The sequence below is a fragment of the Eretmochelys imbricata genome, chromosome 6, assembly GCF_965152235.1.
Source record: "Eretmochelys imbricata isolate rEreImb1 chromosome 6, rEreImb1.hap1, whole genome shotgun sequence".
Classification (NCBI taxonomy): domain Eukaryota; kingdom Metazoa; phylum Chordata; order Testudines; family Cheloniidae; genus Eretmochelys; species Eretmochelys imbricata.
In genome coordinates this window covers 71,355,120-71,364,988 of record NC_135577.1, presented here as the reverse complement: position 1 = coordinate 71,364,988, position 9,869 = coordinate 71,355,120, and positions in this window count along the sequence as shown.

Here is a 9,869-nt window from a genome sequence, read left to right as displayed (position 1 = left end):
CATCTGGGATCGGGACATTGTTACGGTCCTGGTCATATTGCTTTTTTGCTTCCTCCCTTGCTTTAGCTATGACTTGTTCTCATTCAACCTCAGTCAATAATGTTCGCAGAAGGACATTACAATCATCTTAGTCTGGCTTGTAGCTACTAAGACATCTCTCAAAAACCGATACAAACTTGCTTGGGTTGATAGAAAATTTTCTAGCCTGTGCTTTGAAAGAGGCCAGGTCTATAGGATTAAAAGGTACATGAGTATAGACCTGCATGGTAAGAGCAGCTTGTTCTTTTTATTGCATTACGGGCAATTTTAGTCTTGGTAAGTAATGGGTATATTCCAGCAGATGGAGCTCGAACTTCACTATGAGCTTTACTAGGAATCTTACTCTGAGCCTCGCTCTGTGTGGGTGTAGGGGCCGAAGGGGACACACTCTGTGTGGGTGTAGGGGCCGAAGGGGACACACTCTATGTGGGTGTAAGGGCCGAAGGAGCCTCACTCTGTGTGGGTGTAAGGGCTGAAGGAGACACCGATCTGCCATTACATTTGTGGTGGGGGTCCGGGGACTGACATTAATTGCTACCGGGCCAATCGGGGTTAAATTACAGCACTGTAAAATATCAGTACGAGACCACAAGGTCATAAACAAGTAAGCATACGAATGCTCATTTTACTTCTCTGTTTGCTGACAGAACAGGAGTAACTGGAGGATTGTATTATGATTTAGTGGTCCTCCGGGAGTCCACTGTTTTTGGTCCTCTAATTGGTATTGAGGCTAGTCAACTGTACAAAATCGCTTTAATTTACTCTTAGTCATTGGATCTGATTTAAATACTTTTTAATTTACTAAAATACACTTTAGGGGCGTGCACTGTACTTTACTTTACTTTTCGTGTTTTGTTTTTGTCTCATACTTACAGAGTAACTCTGGGCGTCTTCAGGTTTTAACAGAGCATATAATCTGGATTTTAAAAGGTTTTTACTTTATCTAAGGGACTGGTTCCCCACCGTCGCTTGCAGCTGCTCTTCTCTTATGTCTAAGGGACTGGTTTTTTACTGTTGCCCACGGCTGCTTCTTTACTATATGAGTGCGTTGCACCGTTGTGCCCTCCGGGGTCGATCAAACTGCATCTCTTCCAAGGCCCCTGATGAACTCACCGGTGCGCGCTGGGTGTTGGTTGTCGCTGCAATCTTCGACCGCCAGAAGGGATCTGGGCAAGGCTAAATTGCAGCCTCTTCGCCCCACATTGGGCGCCAAAAGCTGTTGCCAGCACCCAGTGCCCAGAGGCAAAACAACAGCAGGGGTTCGTTACCCGGTGTGCTTCACTCAATAATCAAAACGGGGTGGAGAAGCAGAAAAGTTTATTTGCAGCTGCAAACAAGGTACAGGGAGAATAGAATCTCAAATCCTGCACACCAGAGCAGGTCATTACACACACTTTTATATTTCTTAATGCTACTGCACTACACATTAGCTAATTAAAACTTTGCACAAATACTCTGCCTTTTTTATATGGGTTACAAGAATATTTATTTCTTGCAACTTTTAACAAGCATTTCTAGCAACTTAAACAACTAGCACATTCTGTCTGGCCTTTTGTAACTGTCTCTCCTTTAACTCTTTAACTTGGCGTCAGCAAACTTTACACTATAAGGCATTATCTACAACTGCAACATTGTTTTAAGAGCAAAAGAGCTTACTTAAACCAGCCAGGCCTGAATTCTATTAAGGGGGGTTGAGAAGAAGCCCTTAGGCCTTCAGCAGGGAGACCTCCTCGACCCTTCTGGCCTTCCATTCCCTCAATTTAACTAGTGGCCATGCCCTGGGGTCTCCAACACAAGGATAGGTTCCTGGGTTAGTGTTTTTGTTGTGTCGTGTGTGGTTGCTGGAGAAATATTCAGGTTGGGGGGTGCTGTCTGTAAGCGAGGACTGGTCTGTCTCCCAAGATCTGTGAGAGTGAGGGATCATTTTTCGGGAGAGGTTGTAAATCTTTGATGATGCACTGGAGAGGTTTTAGTTGGGGGTTGAAGGTGACAGCTAGTGGTGTTCTGTTATTTTCTTTGTTGGGCCTGTTCTGTAGTAGGTGATTTCTGGGTACTCTTCTGGCTCTGTCAATCTGTTTTTTCACTTCAGCAGGTGGATATAGTAATTTTAAGAATGCTTGCTAGAGATCTTGTAGGTGTTTGTCTCTGTCTGAGGAATTGGAGCAAATGTGGTTGTATCTTAGAGCTTGGCTGCAGACAATGGATCGTGTGGTGTGTCCTGGATGGAAGCTGGAGGCATGTAGCTAAGTATAGCGGTCAGTAGGTTTCCGGTAGAGGGTGGTGTTTATGTGACCATCGCTTATTAGCACAGTAGTGTCCAGGAAATGGACCACTTGCGTGGATTGGTCTAGGCTGAGGTTGATGGTGGGATAGAAATTGTTGAAATCATGGTGGAATTTCTCAAGGGCTTCTTTTCCATGGGTCCAGATGATGAAGATGTCATCAATGTAGTGCAAGTAGACTAGGGGTGTTAGGGGAAACCTGAGATGTAAGTATGCAGACCATTAATCACATCCTGCTATGAAGGACTGTGACTCTGAGCAATGTGCAGGATATAGTGGATGCTTTTGCAGCAGTGGGGTTCCCGAACTGCAGTGGGTCGACAGATGGTACGCATAGCCCTATTTTGGCACCAGACCACCTTGCCACAGAGTACATCGACAGAAAGGGTTACTTCTCTATGGTATTGCAAGCGCAGGTGGATCTTGGGATGGTCAAGGAAGGTGCATGATGCGTGCATCTTTAAGAACACAGGCCTGTTCAGAAAGCTGCAAGCAGAGACTTTCTTTCCAGACCAGAGGATTATCATTGCGGATGTTGAAATGCTAGTAGCGATCCTGGGAGACTCAGCCTAGCCTTTACTCCTCATGAAGCCATACAGCGGCCACCTTGACACCCCCAAGGAGCACTTCAGCTACAGCTCAGCAGGTGCAGAATGACAGTTGACTGTGCCTTTGGCTGTTTGAAAGGCCGCTGATGCTCTCTACTCATGAGTTTAAAGTATCAGAGGGGTAGCCATGTTAGTCTGGATCCACAAAAACAAGTTTCATTTAAAAACTTAACACCATTAATTTGGACTTGAATCGGGACTGGGAGTGGCTGGCTCACTACAAAAGCAATTTTCCCTCTCTTGATATGGACACCTCCTCATCAATTATTGGGAGTGGACCACATCCACCTTGACTAAATTGGCCTTCAGCATTGGTTCTCCACTTGTAAGGTAACTCTCTTCTCTTCATGTGCCAATATATATTTATGTCTGTATCTGTAATTTTCACTCTATGCATCCGAAGAAGTGGGTTTTTTACTCACGAAAGCTTATGCCCAAATAAATCTGTTAGTCTTTAAGGTACCACCTTGTTGTTTTTTTACTCATGAGTTTAGATCTCAGTGAAAAAAATATCCCGAGGGTTATAGCTGCCTTCTGTGTGCTTCATAGTATCTGTGAAGCAAAGGGGGGAATGTTTTTGCCAGGGTGGAGGTGGAACAGCTGTCTGCTGATTTTTAGCAGCCAGATACTAGGGCTCTACAAAGAGCTTAATGGGGAGTTGACAGGAGTGTAGTGGGGTGGCTGCCTCACTCCTATACTAGAGGGGGCTCCAGCAGGCCAGAGAGGCTGTGTGGGTGGGCAGCCAATCAGAGAAGGCTTGCTAGGGAGTCAATCAGAGGCTGAGTAAGAGATAGCCAATCAGGGCCAGGCTCAGCCCTATATAAAGGCTGCCAAGGAAGAGAGCGGGCAGTCTCTCCCAGGCCTTCAGAGGGTGAAGGTCTGTCTCCTGTGCAAGGGGCAGGGGCAGGGGCAGGGGCACGGGCACGGGCACGGGCACGGGCACGGGCACGGGAACTCCAGCTCGGTATCTGCCAGGCTGCAGGCCCCAAGGAAAGGGCTGGGTGCAAAGGGGATGAAGGGGAAGCGACCCAGGGAGAGAGGCAGACAAGGAGAGAGAAGGAGGGCAGGAAGGCTGCCGCCAAAGGGTCCCTGGGTCGGGACCCGGAGTAGAGGGTGGGCCTGGGTCCCCCCCTTGCACATACACCCAGCTGTTGGATGTGGTGATAGTGGACTGCACTGGACCTCTGGCAAAAGGGGTTAGACTTCGGGGTGTGGTTGGCTGCTGTGGCTGCGTTAAGTGAAAGACTGCTGATAACCCCCCTGTAAGGGGGTGAATGAGGACTAGGGGGCAGGCACTGCCGGAGGGCAGTGTCTTGAAGAGGATGCCGCAAGAAGGGAGCAACACAGGTCCAGGTGCCAAGAGAGGGCGAGAGATGGATGGGACACCACCAGTGGAGAGCGCACCACACCGGACTGAGCTAATTCCCTGGCGAGTCAGCAGGAGGCCCTGCAGTGGTGAGTCCCAACCCTGTCACTGGGAGCTATGTGGCTCAGGGAGGCTTTGAAATACCATTTTAATAGTGAGCCAGAGTAGTGTGTGTTGCTATAATGTGCTGTGCCTGGCAATCTTGTTTTGCACCCTGGTATGAGCCTTGTCGTGTGTGTGGTAATATAACATTGCTATTATCTCTGAATGATGTCAACCCCAGCCAGCACATTTTGTGAACTAATAAAAATGAACTAAGTTTCTAAAAATAGATTTTTGTTCCAAACCCATGTAAACAGATTTTTTTTATAACTGAACAAAACTTTATAAATACAGTGAAAAGAACTCCTGAAGGGGAAAGAACAGTCATTTCCATTTCACAAACACAGACACCAACCGTGTCTCTCACAGGCCACGTATGTGCGGATGTGATTGTCTGTACTCTTCCCAGTGGTGGAGTAGTAGGGGTAATGCAGTGGCCCTGGACGCCACGTGGAATATGGGGTGTATATGTAGGGTGGTCCCAGAATGCAGTTCTGTATGGGCTGTAGAGGGAGGTGAGCATGGGTCTATTGAACCGGAAGGTCAACAAGAGTCCCCAGCATGTCCGTTTGCCACTTGAGAAGTGCTAGCATTTCCTGCTGCACGTCTCTCTCCTTTTCCTGTGCCTTTCTCCTCTCCGCTCCATCCCTGTCCATGCTGTCCGCGAGGGTGATCCTCCAAGCCCTGTCCTCGGTATCCAAAGTGGCAGAGGCTTGCTGCATCTCTTGGAACATGTCCTCCTGCATCCTCTTCCTTATCTGGCTGAGCCACTCACTAATGTGGATGGAGAGACATGATACAATGCACAGAGGTACTATTGAAAGTATATTCACAATTTAAATAGAAACTTGGTATACTGAACTCCCCTTGATCCACACAAGTTGCAAGCGCTGTATTCTCACTTCTCCTTGGGATTCATAGAGCACAGCGGCAGTCCCAGCCATGGTGAGTACAGCCTGGGAGGTGGGTGGGAAGGGAGTGAGTTAGGACAATAATGAGGGGGGGGATAGCTCATGGGCATGAATATATGCATATAGGGCAAAGGGCAATTGAACTGAATACTGACTCTTTTCCACAGGCGGAGGTGATTTAAGCTGATATCTCACTCCTGGGAGTAACAGAGGCAGGAAGGGAACAGCTCCTGCAGGCGTCTGGCTGCAGACTGGGTCTGTATGCTGCTAGCCTGTGTGCTGCAATGGTGCCTGCTGAAGTAATTGCTGAGTGGCGAGGGAACGTGTCTTGCCAGGGCAGAAGAAGTAAGGCAGCTCTTCCCAAAAACTTTCAGCAGAGGATTGCATGTTACCGCCAGGAATGTTTCCTTGAGATCTCCATGGAGGATTCACAGGATGTCTGGTGCACATTAACAAACTGTTCTACAGTCTCCCCCTGCCTAACTGTACAAGTGAATGAGAAGCAGATAACAACTGTACCTCTATTGGTTGTTTCACTACCTCTTCTAGCTGTGTCCCTGCAATATTAAAGCAAACTGCATACTTACCAGAGGTTCCTTCCCCTGCATCAAGCTCGACTGTAGGGACTAGCTGAACTATCCAGGAGTCAAAAACAGGTCCTGGCTTGCTGCGCCACTGGATTCCCCCTGTTGCCGGTTCCCCATACTCCTCCTCTTCTTCCTCCTCCTCGTCTGTTTGTGGCAGGGGATTCTGACTCCTGCTCCCCTGAAGTATCCATGGGCCTCTTGGGTGGGGTAGGGTCATGCCTCCACTGAGGCTGGCATGCAGCTCTTTGTAAAAGTGGCAAGTCTGCAGCTTTGCACCAGAGCAACTGTTAGCCTCCCTTGCCTTCTGGTTTGCCTGCTGCAGCTCCTTGACTTTCACATGGCACTGCTGCAGCTCCCTCTTATAGCCCTCCTCCTCCATGCCCTTCGCAATCTGTTCGTAGATATCGTTGTTTCTACAGCTCGATTGGAGCTGTGCCTGCATAGCCTCTTCTCTCCACAGACCCAGGAGAGCCACCACCTTCTGTGTACTCCAGGCAGGAGCGTGTCTACAGTGTGGAGCTGGCATGGTCAGCCAGGTAATTGCTAGGAGAGCTCTCCACTCTGACCAAAAATTATCAAGGCTTCTGAGGGGAGGAGCATTGTGACAGGCTGTACCATTTTGTTCATCCCTTTTACAAGACTATGATACATTTTGTACGAAGTATGCCTTGTGAGGTATCATTGGAAAACTCATAATTTGCTGAACATTAGTGTCATGTTTAAATGTGTAACACTGTATGACGCTATAAGATTCTACTGTATGATTGTTACCCAAAATTACAGCATATTTCAGTAACACCCACAAACTCTTTTTTCAGAGACAAAGACACACTGGCCTCAGCCAGGTGTTAAAGAGTCATCACCTGCTTTAGCAGCCATTTTCCAGCAGGGGGAAAGGTATAAGCAGGAAACTTTACATTTCATCACAGAGATGATGCAAATCTCATGTCAAAACAAACTGCTTGTTGCCTACACTCCAGCTGGGGGTAATCTTCACAGAGGGGAAGGTGGTAGAAAAATGAGACAGTGGCCTCCACTTCACCTCTCTTTCTTTCTCCTCCCATCTCTCTACTGAAGAAATCAAGGAATACCTGAAGGACTCTGAACTGAGGGGGAAGGGTCTCATGCTGAAATTTACTTCAGCTTATGTTGAGACAAACCTTTTGCTTTTAAGTTCACTTAGCTATCTAAATTTAGACATTAGATTTGTAACCAATTCTGATGTTTTTATGCATCATGACTTGTAATAATTTAAAATCTTTCTTTCTGTAGTTAATAAACTTCATCCTGTTTTATCTTAACCAGTGTGTTTGGATTAAAGTGCATAGGAAACTCTATATTTGGGACAATAAGGCTGATGCATTATCATTTCCTTTTGAAGACATGAAGGACGTTATATGAGCTTGTACCGCACAGTGAGCGGCATGGGCAGTACCAGACTCATATTTCTGGGGGAAAGTCTGGGATTACAGAACTTGCTGGAGTGGCTCTGCAGTTTAATTCATGGGAGGCTAGCTAGTAGCACTCAACACTGTGCTGCTGAGAGCAAGTGGAGACTATGTGTTATCTGGCCAGGAGTGGCTGATCTCATAGTAAAGAAGTGTAGAAGCCTCCCTTGGTTGGAAACCTGGGGACACAGCTGTTCAACGGTCCAGATTAGGGATCTCAAACTGAAATTACCACGAGGGCCACATGAGGACTAGTACATTGGGCTGAGGGTCGCATCACTGACACCCCCCCCACCCTGCCCCCACTCCATCCCTTCCATGAGGCCCTGTCCCTGCCCCGCCTCTTCCAACCCCTTCCCCAAAGTCCCCACCTCAACTCTGCCCCCGCCCTGCCTCTTCTCCATCTCTTCCCCTGAGCGCACGGCTCCCTGCTCCTTCCTCCCTCCCGCTGTTTGGCAGTGGGAAGTGCCTGGAGGTAGGCAGAGGAGCAGGGACCTGATGCACTGGGGGTGGGGGTGGGGTGTGGCATGGCAGGCCAGGGGAGCTTGGCAGCTGCAGGAAATAACTCGGGGGAGGAGAGGGGAGCTTGGAGGGCCCCAACAAATAACTCCATGGGCCGCGTGTTTGAGACCCCTGGTCCAGATTGTACCTTGGGGAATGTCACAGGCATATACCAGTGTACATGGCCCCCTGGCAGCGGGGTTCCAAAAGGTGACCAGAACAGCCATGGTGGGGCATTATGGGGCACCTCCTGGAGGCCATTAAAGTCGACATAAGTAATGTAGTGTCTGCACTGACACTGTGTTGCTCTAATTACATCGACCTAAGCACTATACCTTTTGCAGAGATGGAGTGAAGTCAGAGTAATGGGCAAGTTACATTGGCAGGAGTGACATTTTAGTGTAGATGCTTACAGAGTTAGGCCGATGTAAGATGCCTTGGGTTGACCTGACTCTGTAGTGTAGACCAGACCTCAGAAACAAAGCACCCTCTAGCTTGACTAACACTGGGAATCCTCTGGAATACACTAATATGGCTGTTAAATGAATTAAAATACAGCCATGGCTGGAGCTGCTTCCTGAAGAGTTCTTCAGAGTGCTCTTGACTCAGGCCCTGATCTAAAGACAACTGAAGTTAATGGAAGACATTCCACTAGGTTCATTGGCCATTGGGTCACACCCATAAAGCCTATTTCACAGAGTGAGATTCCCTATGCTTGACTGAGAGATCACTAAATGTTTGCAATCAAAGCAGCAGTGTGCAGGAGTTGTACCATTTTGTTTTGATGTCACTGTTAGAATCTAACAAAATGTATTTGTAAATGTATACCCACATTTCATCCTTCTATAGGTATATTAATGTGGCAAACTAACCTGGAGTTATAATATAGACTGATCACAGATGGGGGGGGGGGGTTTCAAAGGCACAGATGGAAGTTGAGCATCAGAATGAATGTAATACATACACTTCTACATAAGCTTCTTTGAATGCTTTGAATTTGTACATTCAAGCTGCTATGTATTACCAAACAGTTATCAATCCTAAACTGGTTTGAAACTAAGTACATCAGCCAGTACATAAAAGAATGAAAAATAATGAATCTGTCTCTGAAGTCTCAATACTGTAACTTTATGAAGGGGTCTTTTTCATGTCTTGTTCCTTTTAATTGTTACAAAGAGTGAAATTATAATTTTTAAAATATTTTTTAAAAGGAGAATAACAAATGTTGGGGATTTTGGGGCCTGATTCTAACCCCACTGAGTCATGGAAAACTCTCACATTGATTTCAGTGGTCTTTCAATAAGGTCTTTGTTGAATATAGAGTGACCCGACAGCAAGTGTGAAAAATCAGGACAGGGGGTGGAGGGTTATAGGACCCTATATAAGACAAAGCCTCAAATATTGGGACTGTCCCTATAAAATCGGGACATCTGATCACCCTAGCTGTATAAGAAGTCACCAGGCTGCACAATGCAAGCATAATAGAACATGCAGTAAAGGAAAAGGTTAAAAGAGAGACCAGATTACTGCTAATCCATTGTCATTGCCAACTGTCTTACACAGCCAAAAATAAGACCTACATACATCCGCAACAGAAAGGTATTATAGTATACAGACTGTACTGCACGTAAATCACAAAAGAATACGCATGTTTTTCTTCTGAGCTAAATTCTTAAGCAAACAAAAAACAAATTTGAGCTGGAGGTGTGCAAAACTGTAAGGAGAGGCATTTTGTGTCCAGGCTTTGCTGGGTCCAGTGAAACAATACAGGTATGTCAAACTTTCTCTCTACTGCTGTTTGAATATATAAAATGTAATGTGATTTTGTTTTGCCTCCTGCAGGTTTTCTAAATAATGGAACAGTTTATTCGCTGTCACTTGTGTTTCAAAGATTATGAGTTCTGTCTTTAGCTGTTGTGATGGGAGAATGTGATAGGGTTCCTTAGAGGTTCCCGCAGACTCAGGCATAGTTTTGTAGATGATACTTTTTTATCAATCTTGACAAGATACCATCATTACACTTAA